The 19487-nt window shown below is 51.3% G+C and overlaps 1 long non-coding RNA gene across 1 annotated transcript; it reads right to left on the bottom strand.

Moving 5' to 3' along the window:
* Positions 1 to 2322: 2322 nt before the first annotated feature.
* On the bottom strand, positions 2323 to 18967 carry LOC148162102 (uncharacterized). The gene is made up of 4 exons (XR_015767192.1): positions 18824 to 18967; positions 13765 to 13897; positions 12038 to 12118; positions 2323 to 4921 (listed from the first exon to the last, which is right to left on the bottom strand). It is a non-coding gene; the product is annotated as an uncharacterized LOC148162102 (long non-coding RNA).
* Positions 18968 to 19487: the final 520 nt, after the last annotated feature.

Raw genomic sequence — 19487 nt, 5'->3', positions numbered from 1 at the left:
GCCTCCCAGAGAAGCCGCAGCCAGGAAGGAGCCCTCCCCGGGACGTCTCCCCGACTGCAGTCCACCCGCTGGGTGCTCTGCACACAGTCTTTGCTCCTGGCCCCACACCAGCCTCTCGGGGCTCCTCCCTGTGGGGCCGGCCCCGACCCGTCCCCACACACCCACAGGCACCCCGCCCCAGGCTTCTCAGCCTCGAGCTCGGTCTCCGTGGGCTCCATTCCTGGAGCACAATCCACTCAATGACCACCAGGGACAGTGGTCTGGGTGGTGTCGGAGGCCTTCCCCCGCAATCCCCAGCACCTGCTCCTGGGGACCCCTGTGGGGTCACGCCCCAGGTCGCGGAAACGTCACGGCTGTCCGCCAGCCTCCTCCCGATTTCATCCGTGGTCTGCAAAGACAGGGACGGGTAGCCGGCCCAGAGGCATCACAGCCCTGCCCAGCCAGCCTCCCTGTCCCCCTGCCCTGTCCCCCTCCTGCTCCCAGATCAGACACACCTGTGCGTGCCCAGCCCTGCACACGGTACAGTGACCCCCGCTCCAGGGCAATTGGGATAAACCCAGGGCAGAAGCTCGCATCCGCACACACCCCGTCCCACCCAGCCACCCTTGACTTTGAACAAGACCTGCCCACTGGGTATCTGACCCCTCATCAGCCTGCTCTTGAATGGGGTTGGCCCACCCTACATGACCCCTCTTCACACACACACACACACACACACACACACACACACACGGGTGGGGACCTGGGGCTGCACAGGTGGATTAGACCCTGTGGGGCTGGGTGGCCGGCTCTGGGGCTCCTGGTGTCACCTTGTGGTCTTTCCGACCAAACGGCCAGAGGCGGTGGGGAGCCCTGAAAGGACATCTTGAGACAGCATTTGCTGGGCGCGCTTTCTTCCGTCGGCAACCTCCGGATCTGGGAACACAGCACGCGAACATGTTGGTTTGACTATCTCTAAAGTAATGAGCTGGGCCGGGGGCTGTCTCTGGAATGTGGGTTCCTGGTTACCTGGGTTCCAAATTCTGATGGGCTCTGTTGTCAGGGAAGTGAGGTCACCATGGCCGGGGTCCCCTCACCCAACTTCCTCCTCAGACAAGAGCCCCACCCGTGAGGGCCCCTCCCCCAGCTGTTCAATGCTGACCCCCCCCATGCCCCATCTATACAGTGACACCCTCCCACCCCACCCCACCCACAGCCCACGCAAGGCCTGGGTGCAGCCCTTGTGTGAGGACACAGAGCTGGGTTCACCCTGGGCTCCTGCGCGTGCCCAGGGCTGTGACCCTCGACAGACCCTGTGCAGGCCCTTCTGCACTTGGGGTTTGGCCCCTCGACATGCTTCACTTAGCCGCTGAGGCAGAAATGCAGTCCTGTGCTGAGCCCTTCCTCCCAGCCTGCTGTGGCCTCGCCTGCTGTGGCCTCGGCGTGGCCGTGAGACGAGCAGGACGTGGCCGCCCTCGGTGGGAGGGGGGACAATGGCAGCAGAGCCGGCGCGAACCAGTCACGGACAGCCACCCCCCAAGGCGGGCGCAAGCTGCGGAGACCCCCGCCGCCCAGTAGGGCCAGCCTGCACCACCTGACCCCATGCTGCCCAGACGGGAAAGCTAAGTACATTCGTGTCGGTTCATAGCACAGAGATCCTGTGGGTGGTCCTTACGTGGCAGTAGCTGACTGATGCCGTTCTACTGTGTTCTCCTTGGGTGGCCCTAACCGCACCAGCGAATTGCATCGCCAGCTACATACTGGTGACTCCACGTGTCCGGCTCCCACATCTCTCTGTCCTCTGAACTCCAGCCCCTCACGTGGCATCTCCGTTTGGGGGTCCTGGGCTCCAAGCTCAGCCCCCGAGCCTGCCCGGGGCTCCCTGTCCTCAGACTGAACCTCCCTCCACAGCCTGTGCTCTCCCCCCCCTCACCCTTCCCTCCGCTTCCACCACTCTGGGGTTTTTCACAAGTGGTCTCCTCTTCCGCGGAAGCCCACCCAACTTCCCTAACTACCTCTGTGCCTCAGCTCTCTTCCGAATGTCCCTTCCTCCGAGAAGCCCTCCCTGACCCCTTCTGCTCCACCCGGCGTGAGTCAGACCTGCCGTCGTTTTGCACTCTCTGCAGACACTCTTCCACGATCTTGTGTGTTGTGTTCTGGGATCTCTCACCTGCTCAGGAAGGGCCAGACGGGCACACACGGAGGATGGCCTGCAGAGATGGGGGCAGTTTTGGGGGACGTACCAGCCCTCGAGGAGCACCCATGGCCACCAGCAAACCCCCAGGTGCTGGGGCAGAGGAAGCGGCAGTCTCCATCCCAGCCTCAGAAGAACCAGCCCTGGCTCGTGAGCCTTCGGGTGGACGGGAGCGGCACTCCTGTGGCCTCCTCCGGCAGCCACTGTGCACCGCTGTTCAGCTCAGCACAATTCTGATGAAAACTCCTTTGTTTATTCCTCGTGCAATGAGACTTTGGGGTCTTTGTTTCCAGGTCTGGGATCACTCTTGGGTGTCGTCCAGATATTTTAGCGTCTCGTCTAAGAGCCCTCATTGTAGTGGACTCTTCTTAAATCCTCGTCGGAGACACAGGTGCGGAATGTCCTTTAATTCCCTCTGAGGTGTCCACGCTGAGCGAGCTCTTCAGCAGTCTTCTCGAGCCTGGGCTGGTGTGTGCAAGGCGGCCATCCGTCTTAGAGCACAGTGTCCTCAGCTTCTGCTTGCCACCACACCCTCCAGATGACCAGCGACCCTGTCCCACTGTGTCTGAGTCATGTTGGTGTCCCAGCTTCCCCCGTGAGCCAGCGCTGGAGGGCTGCATTTGTATTTCCCCTTCTCACCTCGGAGCCTGGGAAGGTGGGGTGGGGCTGAGGACACAGCGCAGATCAGCTGAGGCTGTGTGCAGGTGTCTCTACAGAATCTGAGCGCTTTAGAGATGTGCCACCCTGAGGTCAGCGGGGCCAAAGCCAGGGGAAATGTCATCATCTGCCTGGAGACGGGAAGGGGTGAGGGGCTGATGGAGGACCCTAAGAGTGAGCAAGAGGAGCATCGAGCCGAGGATACTGGGCTTCTGGGGGACACTGCTCCCTGATGGAGCGGAGGGGAGGTGACATTCTAAGCGGAAAGAACCTGGGTGAACTGAGTGGGGGGGGGGGAGTAAGGAATAGGAATTCCAGGACTGAGCGAGGCAGGAGGGCAGGTGAGTCCACCCTCAGGGGTGCTTCCCTCCCTGAGTCTCAGCTTCCTCACCCGTGGAAGGAGGAGCACCCTAGCACCTACCGCAGGTGCCCTGCTGACTAGAAAGAAACCTCTGCCACGTGGCCGGCCATGTACTAGCTGGAGAGGAGGGGGCGATCGCGGGCATCTCGCCGGCCCTCAGAATGTCCCTTCCAGCCCCCCTGGCGGGGACACAGTGTGGCGGCCCAGCCATCCTAGGGCACAGCCCTGGTGGCACCAAGGAGCGCTCAGCCAGCTTCCAGCAGGGGGCGAAGGGGCCCCGGGGCCAAGGCGGTGAATGAGGTGCTCCACCTTGGGCGGGATGGCCAGGCTGCCAGGGCCTCCTGCTGCTCAGGGCGGGGCGCGCGGATCTATCCGGGCCCGGGTTCCGTCCGGACGTTGGGCTGGCCGAGCAGGGGACCCGGCGTGGGGCGCGGGACTGGGGACCCAGGCTGGTGCTCACGGGCAGGTCCCGGAAACCCCGTCTCTCCACCCGGCGGGGTCCTCAGGCCCCCAGAGATTTCCTCTCTGGACCCTGGTTCTCGCTCCCCTCGCTCCATCGGGCGTTGGGGAGTCGGGTCCCCCGGAGCCGTCCCAGTCCGACCCCGGGAAGCCGCGGCGCAAGGTCGCAAGGTCGCGGAGGGGCTGGGGTGCAGGCAGCGCCAAGAGTACGCGAGGAGGTCTCCGCGGGACCCGGGGCCATGGCTGAACTGCCCCAGAGTCAGGCCGCTGACGGGAGGTCCCCGGGTCCCCTGGCAGGAGGGGCCGCGGCAGGGACGACGAACAGCGCGCCCGAGGGCCTGCAGGGGGCGCCCCCATCCGCAGGGTGCAACGGGAGGTCCGGAGCTTCCTGGGACCGGTGTGCTGGGAGCCGGGAGACCGGGAAGCCGCGGGCGCCCCTGGGGTCAGCGGTCCTGGTCCCGCAGAGTTCCCCGGTCCTGCCAACGCCCCCTGTGCACCCGCTTCGGGCTCTCTCTGCACTGGGGTGCTCGGGGCTGGGCGAAGGGCTGTGCGGCCTGGCCTGGGGTGGGGAGCCGGCGAGCGGGCGCAGTGGGGGCCGCCCCCAGGACTCAACCCTGGGCGCAGAACACGGGAGAACGCGGGCTCAGGTGGGGACAGCCCTCCTGTGGCCCAGGCGCAGGGGCCCCGGGGCTCGCGGTGCGCTAACTTCCAGACTGTGTGCACCTGCGTCCTAGGGCAGGCAAGTGTTTGGGGGGTTAAGGTAGAACAGAGGCGTCACCGAGGTTGGGGGAGGAGGCCGCGGCCTGGAGTCTCTGGAAAGAGCTGTTGTGGGATGTGTGCTCAGGCTCGCTGTCCCCCAAATCACTCCCGAGTCGTCCCTGCTTACTGTCAGCCCGGGCTCTGCTCCTGTCACTGACCTTCAGGAAAGCCGGGTGGTGAGTGTGCTTCTCATTTCACTGGTGCAAAACTGGCTTAGGGAGATCAGGGTCGCCCTCCCGGGTCATAAGGCAGGAAGGGCCAGACCGGAGCCTGGGATCCAGGTCTCTTCAGCAGCAGCCCGTCCTTCCTGGTTCTGCTCTCAGCCTCCTTTATCATAGTTTGTTCCTTTTTTCCTTGAAAGATTCTTTCACAGCATTGATACAATAAACCACACACGAAGCGTGCAGCTTAGTAAGTTGTGACCCATGTAGACACCTGCGGATCCGGCGCTCCTGTCAAGGCAACGACGCACGTGTCCCCCCACGGGCTGTCCCTCAGGCCTCTGGTACTTGCTGTGGAACACAAAGGCAAAAGAAATAGAGAAAAGAAAAATCAAACTTCCTTACAGTTCACAGCCCATCGACACGTCCTTGAGACAGGCATCGTGACCTTCCCCTGGGAGTTTAACTGCCCCAATGTTCACACTTGCTGGAGGCAGAAGACAGCCTTAGTTTGACATTAGCCTGACCTCCAGGATCCTGTAAAAATCCCCTTGGAAACTTCCTTTATCTCTGCGCCCCCACAATATGTGTTAGCCATCATCCCCCAAGCATATGACCGTTGATATACCTCTGGAGAGTCTCACGACTGAGGTTTTACTGGGCGGGAGTAAGTGACGTTTTCCTAACCGCAGCTAGCCCCTCGGGGTCCTGGAAACCTTGCTTCCAAATTCCTTGGAGACTTAGCAGTATCCATTACACCCCCTAACTTGAAAGTATAGGATCAGTGTCTCCTCATGACCCCAGTGCAGCTCTTTCTACCCTCGGGTCCTACCCCCGTGCTTTAATAAAACTACCCTTTTTGAGCTAAACACATCTCAAGAATTCTTTCTTGATCGTTTTCCCCCGGACCCCATTTCCCAGCGTACTCTGCTGTCTAGGTTGACCTCAGGCTACGGGGACCAGTGCTCTACCTGCTCTGGGACTCTTGAGGAGCAGGGGCTCTGTCCTTGGTCTCCATACACTGTGGTTCCAGCAACATCTAGCCCATGACTGACCCCATGCAGACCTGAACATAGAGTTCAGGGCTTTTGAGAAACCTGGCAAACAGTCCCCATTCTCAGATTCCCTACATCCCTTCATCTGTTTATTTATTCATTCCACCGATATTTTTAAAGATTTGATAAGTACCAGGAGGCCTGGTGCTGGGTGGACACCAGGTGAGGAGGTGACCTGAGAGATATGAATGGGGAGCTACATTAGTTTTTCTTTTATTGTTTGTGCTTTTGGTATCCTACGTAAGAAATCAGGTTCACTCAACAGGTTCTCACTCTGGATGAGGGCTGTTTATGGCTGAAGCCGGGAACAGCCATGGCCGAGTGGATCTGCACTGAAAGCTCCTCGGCACCTCGGCTGCTCCTGGAGAACACACACCATGGATCACAAAGAGGGTACGGGGTTGCGGCTCCTCGGCGATCTGAGAAGAGTCTCAGAATCTCAGAGATCGTCGTCTATCAAGCCTTGGTGCTCAAAAATATGACAGAACACCCAGGCCAGATGTGAGGAGACAAGGGGCAGTATGATTTCCGAGAGGCTGTGCATTTTGACTGGGGGATGGACCCACCGTGAGCTAGTTCAATACTGGAGTCCATCAGGCTACATTCTACATGAAAAAAGACGCAGGCAAAAGTGCTCCAGGCAAACAAAACATAAATGCATAAGTAACTGATTTACTTTGACAAGAGTAATTCCACACTAATAATTAACATAAAAGAGTTTTCATTTCTGGTCTGATTATTTTCAGACCTCTTATGACCTTAGCCATTTCCCACCCAACGGCCTTCCCCAAGTGCTGCTGCGTGATTCCCGTTGGTGGATCTTCCTAACTCCATCAGAGGTCAGCACTTGTGGCTGACCTCCCGGGAGCTTCGGTCTCCTCCTCCAGTCTGGCCTCCTGGGCCAGACACAGCCCAGCTGTGGATGCTCCCTGGGACTACTCATCCCCATAATCAGATCTCTGGTAGCACTTCCCTTTAACTACACATACTTCCACAAGGTCTATAAAATAAAGACTGGTCAAATTTTGCTTATCAAAATGTTTTTCTCCACTGTTTTTATCTAAATGTGGTAAAACTTGCTGACATGGCACCAACTACTTTGGGGAAAGCAGAACAGACTAAATCAAACGACTGACCAAAACCAACGACCAAGAAAGTAAACAGTCAACAAAGGCAAGTCTTTTATCCAGCAAAGTCATCAAAGGACAAATAACCCCACGGTACCTGCCTGTTCTACCTCAAGCCTTCCTTCCCACACTCTAAGTGGGTTCTACTGAGTTCCAAGCAGGGACGGGGCGGTGTGTGTGGAGCCCTGAGGTTCTGGGTCGGGCAGGAAGGTGTCCTCAAAGAGCCAGGGTGGGGGCACGTGGAAATGCAGTCCTGAAGGACTCCCAGAGATGCACTCTACACTCCTCTGTGTCCTTCAGCATCTCTCAGAGCCTTGATACTTGACTGATGATTAACTGTCCTTACAAAACAATGCTCTCAAGAAAACAGCAAGGTGAGACACATATTCCTCCCAAAGGATAATCATATAACTTACATGAAGAGCATTTTAAACTATAGAAGAAGCTGCTGTGAATTGCCTGAAGTGAGTGTTGGTCATCAGATTTCCCTTAAACAATGATCCACCGCAGGTAAGCTAATTTTTCTTCAATTTCCTTTCAAAATAAGTATGACATGATGGTAGGAAATGGCACCATAATGACTAGAATTTAAATGAATTAATTCTTCCCAGACTATTGTTAAGTACCTATAATCCACGGCGGCACAGCCCATCTTCCCACCTGCCTGTCACGACGACAACAGGCCTCAGGCAGGCTTTAGCTCACGTGTCTTCCCAGAGCTCAGGGGCTCACGCTTCATCCTGGGGCCCCACTCCACGAGAATGGTCCACGTGCACAGGGCTGCGTGCACAACGTCTGCGTGAAGTGCCACGATGTCATCTGGCCTGTGTGCAAATTCACCATCTTTGTTTCCTCTCTAGATGCACAACTAGTGACGGACTGTGGGCAGGACACACGGAGTACTGGCGGGCACGCGGGCAGAGCCTCGCCTCTCAGCCAGGCCAACTCAGCACCGCCAGGCAGCTGGCCCCACGCACCGCCCAGTGTGGCCCTTGGAAGCTCTTTCAAGGCGAGATACATCTGGGCCCGCTGGGGTCTCTGGCTGAAAGGCACCCTCTCCACGGTGAGCCCTCTGCATGAACGACTCAGGCTGCCGGCCTGGGGTGCGGCCCTGGAACCTCTGCAGTCTGGCCCACAGCTGGAACAGGAGAACCGCTCACGGCAGCCAACCACCATCATTCTTGTTCTCATGTCATGATGAAGCATCTACTTCTCATTTGGTCTCATTTCTTTCAAATCCAAGCAAAAACACTGTTACAGAATAGCTGACTTGGAGGCTGCAGATCTTTCCCCCTTTTGAAATCCAATCATTGGAACAGCTTTCTCCAACAGGAGGTCATGTCGGCTCCTGGCCCCTCAGCCACTGGTCACACAGATCACCATCTCAACAGCGGAGGAAGAAGACAGAAGTGAATTTCACAGCCTGTCCACACGGAGCTCGTGAGTGGGGTAGGGGCAGAAGAGTGACTCAGGACCGGTCAGGACGGTCAGGGGCAGGCTGCGCCCACAACTACTACGGAGCTGGCTCTGGCCTGGCCGATTCCATGAGTGAAGAGTAAGATCTGGACTTTGGCAAGCATCTTCAAAGCGACACCCCATCACTCCGAACACACATGGGAGTGTATGGAGTTGGAATAAAAAGGGCGGGGCCGACGTGTTCAGGGTCATCCTGCACTATGGTCTTGCACATCAGCAGCCCAAACTGACAAGTCACTGTGCTTTCTTTTCCAGTGTTTCTGTGAGCCTCTGCACCTACACATCAGGGACCCACCATCTGCCTCCCTCACACAGACAGGAAATAGCTTCCCCAGGGCCCTGAGGCGGCCTCAGCACCTGACCAACAGCAGTGAAGTCTTGTGCTACAAGTCACCAAGTTTCTCATTTAAAAAACTATCAGCTGGCCAAACAGGGTAAATAATTTTTCTTAGAGGGGTGGGGCAGAGAGAGAGAGTGTTAAACGGGACAACCTGAGATCATGACCTGAGCCAAAATCAAGAGGCGGTCGCTTGACTGACTGAGCCCCCCAGGCGCCCCAAGACAGGGTAAATTCTTGAGATGACAGTGCTCAACATCTGACTGGGATCTGTAATTAAAATGCAAAGTATGCATTTAATATTTTTAATGGGAAACCAATTTGGGAATAAAAGGCTTCACTGCAACTATATTTTTATATGGCAATAAATAGAAAATGAAATTTTAAGAAGGTAACAAATGAAACAGCATCAACAAAATCTAACTACCTAAAAATAAATCAAACAAAAGGTGTACAAAACTCTACAGAGAACTACTGGGTATTTACCACAAAGATACAAATGTAGGGATCCGAAGGGGTACGTGCACCCCAATGTTTATAGCAGCAATGTCCACAATAGCCAAACTGTGGAAAGAGCCAAGACGTCCATCGACAGATGAATGGATAAAGAAGATGTGGTATATATACACAATGGAATATTATGCAGCCATCAAAAGGAATGAGATCTTGCCATTTGCAATGACGTGGATGGAACTGGAGGGTGTTATGCTGAGTGAACTAAGGCAATCAGAGAGGGTGCCTGGGTGGCTCAGTTGGTTAAGCGACTGCCTTCGGCTCAGGTCATGATCCTGGAGGCCTGGGATCAAGTCCCGCGTCGGGCTCCCTGCTCAGCAGGGAGTCTGCTTCTCCCTCGGACCCTCTTCCCTCTTGTGCTCTCTATCTCTCATTCTCTCTCTCTCAAATAAATAAATAAAATCTTCAAAAAAAAAAAAGAAAAGAAACTTATAAGTTAATCAGAGAAAGACATGTATCATATGATCTCACTGACATGAGGAATTCTTAATCTCAGGAAACAAACTGAGGGTTGCTGGAGTGGTGGGGGGTGGGAGGGATGGGGTGGCTGGGTGATAATTGGGGAGGGTATGTGCTACGGTGAGCGCTGTGAATTGTGCAAGACTGTTGAATCACAGATCTGTACTTCTGAAATAAATAATGCAATATATGTTAAGAAAAAAAAAAGAAGAAGATAGCAGGAGGGGAAGAATGAAGGGGAGTAAGTTGGAGGGGGAGACAAACCATGAGAGATGATGGACTCTGAAAAACAAACTGAGGGTTCTAGAGGGGAGGGGGGTGCGGGGATGGGTTAGCCTGGTGGTGGGTACTAAAGAGGGCACGTTCTGCGTGGAGCACTGGGTGTTATGCACAAACAATGAATCATGGAACACTACATCAAAAACTAATGATGTAATGTATGGTGATTAACATAACAATAAAAAATTTAAAAAAAAAACTCTACAGAGAACTACAAAGCTGCCATCAGATCCAAATCCTGAGAGAAAATCCTTGTGCCCTCTCCTGGCTCTGGAGGTGACTGTGCCATGTGGGGTACTTTTCCTCACTACAGAAACTGGAGCTCACAGTGTTTTCTTTCTCCCCTGTGTGCTGCGTGCACGAGCTACAGGCAGCCCGAGCTCCCTGCACCTGACCCGTACGGTTTGGGGACACAGTGGGACGGGAGCAAATTCAGGTGACTGCCTTCATCCCAAGGAAACCGGAAGTCTAGAGGACTCTTTTACATACACCAATATTACAATCTCTCTTCTAAGCTGAAAATCCTTAAATGGCTTCTTCCTTCTTCTGACAAGACCTTCAGGAAGGAGCCTGGCTACCCTTCCCCCACATCTGCACGCTCACTCACATACAGTCTCACACGCTCGGCCATGCACACAGGTCACGCACTGTCCCATGCTCAGTCACGCACTGTGTGAACTGCGCTTTGCAGCCTGGTTGTGTTCAGCCAAACTCTCGCTCCCTCGCACTGATTTCAGGGGGATTCCACACATTGTCTAGCAGACATTTCCAACTCTTACCAAGTGATAAGCAATATAAATCTGTGAAACAGAAAGGAAGTAAGCAAATATTATTCCAAAATATTAATAGTGGCTAAGTTAATAACTTTTTTTTTAATTTTATCCATTTTTTTGACAGAAGAAAGATTTGAGAGCGCACAAGCAGGGGGAGTGGCAGAGGCAGAAGGAGAAGCTGAGCAGGGAGCCTGATGTGAGGCTCAATCCCAGGACCCTGGGATCATGGCCTGAGCCAAAAGCAGACACTCAACTGACTGAGCCACCCAGGCGCCCCCTAAGTTAATAACTCTTATCGTACTAAGGAAGCTCTTTGGAAAGGCTTTTTCTCAAATAATGCTAAATTGTCTTTAATTAGGAGATGCTTTCTTCATAAATATTTTTACAAAAACACATAAAGATCTCGGTATTCTCTCCAGACCTCATTATGCACTGCCTCGTCTCCCTCATCTGTTTCCATGAACACCTTGAACATACTGTTACCGAAGCACTCGTAAAAATAAAGTTACAAAGCAATGGCCAATGACTATCTCCTCCACAGGCATCCTCATTTTTACATCCCCATAATTTCCTCATTACCTGGCATTAGCAAGTGCTTTCTCAAATGATGACAACTGCTCACTAATCCTGGTACGTGAACAAGAGGGAAACGAAGCAGACTATACCAACAGAAATCTGCAGCAATTAAAAGTAAACTATAGACATATACTAAAACCCCTTAAGGATTATATATATATTTTTAAAAGATTTTATTTATTTATTTGACAGAGAGAGACACAGCGAGAGAGGGAACATAAGCAGGGGGAGTGGGAGAGGGAGAAGCAGGCCTCCTGCTGAGCGGGGAGCCCGATGTGGGGCTCGATCCCAGGACCCTGGGACCGTGACCTGAGCCGAAGGCAGACGCTTAACGACTGAGCCATCCAGGTGCCCCCACAAACCCCTTAAGTATTATGAAGCATTTATAATATCAGCTGTTAAAATCAAAAGTTACTGAGTCCTCCAAATCTGATTGGGGAGTCACTGGGGAGAAGGGACTTCAAGCTATAGCAAAACACCATGATCGTGCAAAGAATCCAATGAAGCACACACGTGTACATGAGCAGATGCACAGCCATCCAGTCAATACAAACCAGGAAACAATGTGGGTATCACAGTCTATTAAATCCTATCCAAACTCACACTGAACTAGTGAAAGTACTTCATCTTACTGGCTCGTAATATTTTCAGGGAGAAGGACTTTCTCCAGAGTAAATATGCTAAACAAAAACACTGGACTGAGTATATCCCACAGAGACTGGATGTGGGAAAATTTAAGAACTTGAAACATTCTCTAGGCTTTCCCTTTTCAGTTCAAAGCTTCTGTTCTCATTTATTCAAATTTAAGGTTTGCTGTTTTTAACTTATATACACAATGAATATATTTGTATTTAACACAAGATTTAACTTACCCTGGTAAATGTGCCTTCAAAACTATGAATATCCAGTTGTGGCTTCTGGGCATACACATAAGCACTGACTGAAAAAAGGTCCTGGAATACAGAATATCTGAATTCATTACATTATAATTAGACAAAATTACTTGGAAATTTTTCATTCACCAACTAATATTTTTCATATGTTATGTACCAAAAGTGATGGTCGGTTTTCCTATACTTTGTGTGCCAACACTAGGTTAGGATGGAGGATAACTAAGGGAAATAATTTTTAAGCTCAACAGAGGTGTGGCAATTTCTCTTGGTTCTAAAAGACTACTACTTAATGATAGGTGTATGTCGAGCACTTGGGAGTTGCTCAAAAGCTCCATGTCGCCTGGGGCTGTCCCAGATTCCAAGTTTAAAGGTGGAAATATACTTCGTGGAGTTCTGTCATACTGTGTATGAGTACTCAGGAGTTACATGGGTACCCAAGAATTTAGTGGGATTTAAATAATCCTCACAATTCTGCATAAGTTCTATAAAACAATTTAGCAAATTCCTAAATTTACTTGCATGTTTTTCTAACAGCTACTGCATTTGCCATAAACAGGTGACTTCCTTGAAGCTATGAACATACTGCATTTCTCCCATGTGCCTGAAGCACATCCCCACGATCTATATTTATAAAATTGTATGGGAAGGCTTTAACTATTCACACATCACAGCAACTTTCCCAGAACTAGCTCTGAAGTAGAAAAAAGTCGTTTAGATTACCCGACTCACAGGCAACAGGTAAATGCTTAAACAGTAAGTCTCTGGACATGACACTGAAGCACCTTATTTTAAGGCAATTTATAAAAGTACATCTGTTGATTTATAAATTTTAGTTTTTAAAACTCTATATAATTTTATTAAAATAATGTTATAATAGGTGAAAATGTATTGATAACAAATTTTACTTTTTTAATGGTGCATGATTATGTTTACCAGGAGATCACAAACAATTTATAGTACCAAAAAGTTCCTTGCCTGTATGGACTTTAACCACCAACACCCACACAGGATTCTGACTGTACTGCCTACTAGACAGCCCAAGGGCGAGTGACTTCCCATTTCTTCTGTGTGGTGATCCCACACATCCTAACGTGACCGGCGTGTAACTGACATTAGGAGACAAAACTCCAAAGCACACAGGTAGGAAGCATACCTGAGTTCACAGAGGGAGGATGCAAATGATCATGTGGATGTAGAGTGACCTACTGAATTTGTTATAATCTAAATATGCTCCTGTATTTTTCAAACTGATTCATGTGGACACAAGTAATATTCTTAGTGGGTGAGTTACATCCACCAATGGAGATGATACTGGAGCCTTTCAGAGTAAACTATCAGAAGTCTTTGAGTTCTTGGGATTTCAGTTGTTTTAAAAAATATATATCTATTCTTAATTGGCTATCAGAAAGCTGGACAAGTACAATGCTATACGGAAGTTTCAGAAATCTGTCCTTATTACAGGCCTGAAATTTAAACAAGACCCACGTCAGCTAGGAGGGAAAGAACCCCAGCCCGCTGTGTCCCCATGCTCCTCGCCACGGCTGCTGCCTGCCTGCCCTCAGGACCCTGAAGCCACAGTGCCCTGGCCCATTCGCTGCCCGCATTTCCAGTCTCCCTGCTGCCCTCTGAAGGAAGACTAGGATTCCTTTTCCGTTTCGTTAATAATCTACGCGTTAACAACGGGCATCACGTACACCTGAAGATACCTGAAGGCATTTGGGGTCTGTTGAGTCCAGGGTTCCAGATGATGGGACTTCCAGGCCATGCTGTGAGAGCTGTGCTAAGACGCAGCATCAGCCCTGCTCCAAGGAGGGCTTCAAGATACCTGAAGGTACTCAACTGGAAAATGAAAAGAGACTTCTAAGTTTAAGGTAAATTCTGTAATACAAATGCAGGTTTGATACAACAATCTAGCGACTACTGAAAAAACTAATGGAAAAAGAGAAAACGAGCCACTCACACAAGAACTCGTCAGACTCAAGCTCACTGCACAGCAAGGTAAAAGCTGTGGATGGAGGGCCGAGCTGGTGTCTGAACAGGGTGGGCTTCCCAATGTGTCCTGAGAACGAGGCACCCCCCTCCCCCATCTCCACCGTCCCCTCAAGCCCTCCTTGGAGCAGGGCTGATGCTGCGTCTTAGCACAGCTCTCCCAGCATGGCCTGGAAGTCCCATCATCTGGAACCCTGGACTCAACAGACCCCAAATGCCTGCACTTGACTCTAAGCTGGACCCTACGTGGTCTGCCAGGGCCGTTTCAAGCATGGCACGATCAGCGCCAAGCTGAATCGAGGAACAGGCTCGCAATCAGAGCTGGGACCTGCAACAGGTGTAAGAATTCACAAGCCCTGAAGGGAAATTAACCATTAAAACAAGCCGGATGCTAGCTGGGCCATCTGGTTTCCCTGAGCTGCCCACGATCAAGGGCCCATGCTCTGATGGGCCATCTGAAATCAAGATGCTAGGGGCACCAACTTGTGACCCCTGCCCAAAGCTGCAAGAGGGAGGTCCATCCCATGCTGGTGACCCTCCACAGCCCCATCTGTCTCGGGAGTGTCTGGCTGCTGTTAACTTGTGCTTGGCATTCCAGATCAGCTGCAGTTTGCAACAGTGGACCACGAGCCTGAACCCACTTCCCTCACCTCCCCCTGTATGCACCTGAGAGTAAGGTAGTTTGATTAGTAAGTGCCGCTGCCCCAGAAAGTACATGATGTCTGTGGGCCATTCCCCAGATAAATGATGGGGACAAAAGCGGTGGTGGGGTATGTAAAGCCATTTTGAAATGGTCTGAAGATTCAGATTTCCTCTTGACCAATTCCTAAACATGATGTGTCTTCAGGATTAAGTTGTATGAAAGTATTTTCCTGTATGGGGAACCTGGGTGGCTCAGTCTCTTAAGAGTCTGACTCTTGATTTTGGCTCAGGTCATGATCTCAGGGTCATGAGCCTGCTTAAGATTCTCTCTCCTTCTCCCTCTGCCCCTCTGCCTCCACCCCCCCACACACTATCTCTCTTTCTCTAAAGAAAAAAATAATTTCATGTAAAAAATGCTTTGTGCTTCTTCTTCTTTTTGTTTTTTAAGATTTATTTGAGAGAGAGCAGGAGAAAGAGCGAGCGGGGGTGGGGGGAGAGGCAGAGAAAGAATCTCAAGTGGACTCACCGCCAAGCACGGAGCTCAATCTCATGACCCTGAGGTCCCTCGATCCCTCAATCTCATGACGTGAGCCAAAACCAAGAGTCAGACACTCAACAAAATGAGCCACCCAGGCTCCCCAAATGTTTTGTGCTTCTTGCATAAAACCCTTTCAGCTGAAAGTCTGGGAAGACAACATGAAGACCCCTGGTGGCACAACACTGGGGAGGAGCAGAGGAAAGAGGGCACTTTTGCTTCTCACAACTGTCGGCAGGCTCTCCAGTCCAGCAGGAAACCCTCCTGCTGCCAGTGATTGGCATCTGAGATTCAAAGGGGCTGCCAGGCCTACAGCACGTCTGGCAGCTGGGATTTCTCACTTGCACATGGTGGTAAAAGGTGAACGGTACTGTTTTAACGGGCTCTGGCCAGGGCCTATACGAGGCAGACCTGGCAGCAGGCATGCAGACTGGTCTCACCCGGCTGCGTGAGGTCCCAGAACAATACTGCTAGCACTTCTCCTGTGAAGACACCTTGGCTGAGGCAGTAGGCTGTGCAGAAAAAGGAACGCAGACTTGAGAAAGGCCTGCTTACAAGCAAGGCTGGCCCTTGGGTAAGGTCTAGAGATGTGGATTTCAGGAGCATTCCCACCATTCCCAGATAAGAAAGACTCCCTGTGCCTGAATGATTTATTCAAGCAGCGTGGTTTATACCGAACATAGGCTTCCTTCTGGGAGTCTGGCACCTTGACAAGTGCCAGACAGAGGAATGCCTCCATGAGTCTCTCCTGTGTTTCCTTGGTAGGCACCATCTCACTTGTGTTCTCGTAACGAGCTGCTGGGGGTGTGCAGCGCGTCCTGTGAGGGTCCACTGGGAGGCGCTCCGGAACCGTGCACCATGCTTCCTCCAGATTCACCCCAGGGCCTTTCACTCGGCTGTCTGTGCCCTGGGTCCCGTTGCTAAAATCAATCATGGTCATGAGGAGGACTATGTGCTGAGTCCTGGGGGATTCTCCCAGGTAATCATTAAAACTGGGGGTGGTCTTGAAGGTCCCCCAAAACAGAGAGTTGACCATTTTTATAGTTCTCATTTTCATTTTTTGTTATTTGTTATATTTTGGGTTTGCCTCAGAATAAATGTTTTAGCGTGGCTTCCGCACTTAGAAAAATCACAGACTTGAAGGCATGAAGACTCAGAGGCCAAAGATGGGGGTAACCACAGCGGCTGAGGAGCGACGGGGGACGTGGAGACCTGAGGTGGGAGAGTGCCTCGGAGGGGCCCTAACTCTGGCATCCTCTCACCCCGACCCCACATGACCCACATGCGGGGCGGCTTTCCAGCAGTCCAGCTGAAAGAAGTGAACAAAGACCCCCAATTGCAGGGAAGCTAGAGCTCAGAGTTCGACTTCAGCCCAGTGAACTACCAAGTAGAACAAAACCAAATTCAAAAAACAGTACCCTTTAGAAGACCATAAGGCAATCCAGAGTGTCTATAATGTATCATTAGAAATGCTGAAGACACCATCCAAACAAACTTCTAGACGTATGAAGACATAAGAACACAAGATCCATATTCAGGAAAGAATTCCATCAATAAAGACGAATTCTGAGATGAGCAGATATCAGAATTAAGAGATGAGATTTTCAAAGCAATTTCAACATCTCAAAGAATTAAAGGAAAATCTTCTCCTAAAGCAATGGGAAACCACAGTACAGAAAAAAATATATATTTAAGGAAAAGAACCAAATGGAAATTCTAGCGTTAAAAAAATACAATATCTGAAGTAAACTTATTGGACGAACTTAACAGGAGATTGGAGATGAAAGAACGTTTGTATCCTTTGGGTAAATACCTAGTAGTGCAATTGCTGGGTCGTAGGGTAGATCTATTTTCAGTTTTTGAGGAAACTCCATACAGTTTTCCAGAGTGGCTATACCAGCTTGCATTCCCACCAGCAGTGTCAGAGGGTTCCCTTTTTGGAGAAGGAAGGTCTTGGTGGGAACGCTGAAGGGAAGCACTGACTCTGAATAGTAGGAAAGAGGATATGGAGTAAGTAAAGGGGCTGGCCCTTGGAATTGGGGATTGGAGAGGGGAGGAAACCCAGGCTGTAGCCAAGAGCTCTTCAGGGAATGAAGTGGGGGGATGTCTGGAAGGGTGGGGTGGGGCCCCAAAGTCCAGCTCCTGAATGCCAAGTTAAGGAGTTTAATTTAATTCTACAGTTAGTGAGAATAACTGCATTGCAGTACATTTAGCAGGGGAGAAAAACTGTTTTGGGAAGATTTATGTTTTAGAGGGATGCAAAAAAGAGTGTGTTAGATAGGTGCCAGAGAAAACTGGGATCCCTATCTCTAGCTTGGTTGGGGCTTATTTGCACAGTAGTGGTTGGAGGATGCCCAGGGGTGGTAAGAAGGGACCAGCCCTGATGCACAAGCACTTTTCAAAGTAGCTTCATAGCTTCTGCTGTCCTTCTGCCCAAAGCAAGTCACCTGTTCAGGCCCAGATTCAAGGGGGTGGAAAATAAACACCATTTCTCCTCTCCCTTCCCTTCTTCCCTTCCATTTCCTTCCCTTTCTTTCTTTCTTTTTTCTTTCTTTCTTTCCTTCCTTCCTTCCTCCCTCCCTTCCTTTTAAAAAGATTTTATTTATTGGACAGAGAGAGACAGCTAGAGAGGGAACACAAGCGGGGGGAATGGAAGAGGGAGAAGCAGGCTTTCTGCTGATGCAGGGCTCTATCTCAGGACCCTGGGATCATGACCTGAGCCGAACGCAGATGCTCAATGACTGAGCCACCCAGGCACCCCAACACCACTTCTTGATGGAAGGAGGGGCAACACGGCAAGGCAAACAGGAGGCGTATAGGGAGGGGTGAGGTTCTGGCCATTTTTGAAGCCTCCTACCCTGGGCTAAGGGATGAAGAAAACATAAAGTTCTACATGCTTGGAGGTTGGGTTAGAAAGAGCAGAAATACATGCACCCACTTTGTGGAATGCGCCTAAATACCTTACATCTTAAAATCTGATCTGCTTACCCTCTGATCTGGAGAGATTAACCCAGAAGTCATGCAGAGCATTTTGGACAAGTATTTAACCCAGCTCTCAGAATCCGGGTGTCTCAAAAAACAGACTCAGATACTTTGTCTTTCCCTGGTTCTTTTGGATTCTGAGACATTTTCAAAATAATAGTGAACACTGCATTTAAGCAGTTGGAAGCATTCCTGGTTTCTAATCAGCCTATGGCTGCAGGGGCACTCCCTCAGAACAAACCTCATGTTCTGAGTCCTCCCACTACCAACAGTTTACAGCCTACTGCATCATAAGCACAGTATATGGGGTTGACACGATTTTTGGAGACCTTAAAAACATTTTTTTTTGAGTCATGAAAACATTTTTAATTCAAAATTGCAAAAGATACTGAAAAATCTAAATGCACATATATCATTAAAATAATTTGAAGGCAATTTCTAGGTATTTTTACTTCCTTAGAATTTTCGATTAGAGATGGCCCCCAAAATCACACAGCCAATAGCAATTTAAATGACTTCTTTATAGTCAAATAAATCCAAAAGTGAAATGATAAATATTCCTTCAAACTTTTTTCATGGCAAGAATCCAAAAAATCCAAAAAAGATACTGAACGTACCATGGGGATGAACGACTGTGTTCGGTAGGTCTGGAGGTCCCTAATATCAACGTCTGCTGAGGGTCTCCGGGGGGTCGTAAAACACCCCGGGGGCAGGGAGGCGACTCTACCGAGTTGGCAAGGGCCTCACATTCAGGGCTATCTACGCTTCCCGAGCGGGCAAACCCGTTAGCAGAGCCACAGAAGCCAGGGTTCCAGGGGTCCGCCCAAAACGTGTCCGAAGCCAGTCCTTCCTGGCCTTTGACCTGCTTTGGCCGAGCCCAGGTTTTCGTGGGAGACCGGCTTGACCCTGCGCAGTGCTCTGCCGGCGGGGCCGGGCGCCGGGCCACGATGATTCCCTTCTGCCGGGAACAACTGCACCGAGACTGTGGCCGGCCGCCCACCTGCCACTGCGACAGAGGGAAGAACCCGTTCCAGCAAACCGACCCGCGCCCCGTCCCCACCGGGCCGGGTACTGGTCCTGACAGCCTGGCTCCGGCCTCCACTTCCTGGGGGCGTGGCCCCGCCTCCTCTCCCCAGTAGGCCACGCCCCTCGGCGGCTCCCGTTCGCAGACGTCACGGCGCGCTTCTCTGACGCCAAAGCGCCTTCCTCTGACGTCAGGTCCCGCCCCAGCCCCGCCCCGCGCCCGCCCTCCGCAGCTAGAGCGGCTTCGCCTGAGGCGGC

Source organism: Eumetopias jubatus, unplaced genomic scaffold, assembly GCF_037043125.1.
Source record: "Eumetopias jubatus isolate StellerSeaLion01/CBP00866 unplaced genomic scaffold, mEumJub1_p1.0 scaffold_20, whole genome shotgun sequence".
NCBI classification, from domain to species: Eukaryota; Metazoa; Chordata; class Mammalia; order Carnivora; family Otariidae; genus Eumetopias; species Eumetopias jubatus.
The sequence above is the reverse complement of the archived record's forward strand: the minus strand, read 5'-3'. Positions and strand labels throughout refer to the sequence as shown.